This window comes from Sinocyclocheilus grahami, unplaced genomic scaffold, assembly GCF_001515645.1.
Source record: "Sinocyclocheilus grahami isolate Dianchi unplaced genomic scaffold, SAMN03320097.WGS_v1.1 scaffold4639.1, whole genome shotgun sequence".
NCBI lineage: Eukaryota > Metazoa > Chordata > Actinopteri > Cypriniformes > Cyprinidae > Sinocyclocheilus > Sinocyclocheilus grahami.
In genome coordinates, this window is record NW_015509540.1 from 2,850 (window position 1) to 3,894 (window position 1,045).

General features: G+C 37.8%; 1 long non-coding RNA gene across 1 annotated transcript in view; it reads right to left on the bottom strand.

Moving 5' to 3' along the window:
* LOC107576916 (uncharacterized) overlaps positions 1-1,045 on the bottom strand; it is a 3,495-nt gene extending 2,450 nt beyond the window's left edge. Inside the window, exon 1 of the long non-coding RNA XR_001608137.1 lies at positions 1,007-1,045. This is a non-coding gene — a long non-coding RNA (uncharacterized lncRNA). The remainder of the gene's footprint in view (positions 1-1,006) is intronic.

The following is a 1,045-nucleotide window of genomic DNA, read 5'->3' on the forward strand; positions in this document are numbered from 1 at the left end:
TGTTGATAAGCCTATTTAATTTATTTAACAGCTTGTTATCACATTACACTTTAACACACTATCATTATAATTGTGCATGATTACTTTGAACCTGTTTTATAAGCTCCTATGTCACATGCAGCACAAGCAACAGCGTTCACTCAGTACCCAGATGAGCCTCTTTAGCTCTCTTGAGCTAAAGTGGATTAATAAACACTCATTCCACTTAATTAATAATAAATTATTAATTATTAGCACCTCTAATTTTAATACAGCTGCATATGTACAGCAGGAGGTGCTTGTTAAAATGTGCTAATTACTTCTCCTAACCTAAACACTCATTATTAAAGAGCACTCCACTCATGCAATGGATATACAAATCTCTTCAAATGATTCTGACACTCTCGAAGAGTGAATTATATTACGGCTTCCCGTTAACCCATTACATTATACAATGTGAAGCTGACGGCGTACAATACACCACACAACTGCTTCTGTGGGGCTATTACGTTATACACACACTTAGTATCTCACCACAGGTGGGAGTAGTAAAGAAACACTTAAGAGAAACACACACAGGTTGTAAATTACATTATACTCTCATCCTCAGTAACTGCAAAAAAAACAAAAACAAATATCCACTAAGTGAAGGTGCCAATAGTCCAGTTATTCAAAACAATACAAGACGAGGTATGTTAATTAGTCACAAGGAAGTAAGTGTGTGAAATATGCACAAATTAGAGCAATTTCCTCTAAGCAAACATGCAGGATAGGGTGATAGCGGTGGAGAGCGATACGTACGTTTGTCAAATTCAGATTGAAAAATCCTTTCTGTGAAAACAGTCGGCAAAGCAAAAGAATGAAGAAAAAGAAGGGTGGGGAACATTGACAGCAGAGTTACAGCATAAGAGACAAAAGAGAAGAAAGAAGCTAAAGATCAAATGAAATGGTGCAACAGGAGCGCAGAGCAGAAAAACAGCGGGAGATGTGAGCTGTGCTTATACCAAGGGCTCTTATTCGATCGTACCTTTGTGGCACTGCGCAGGTGATCATAGTAAACCTCCTC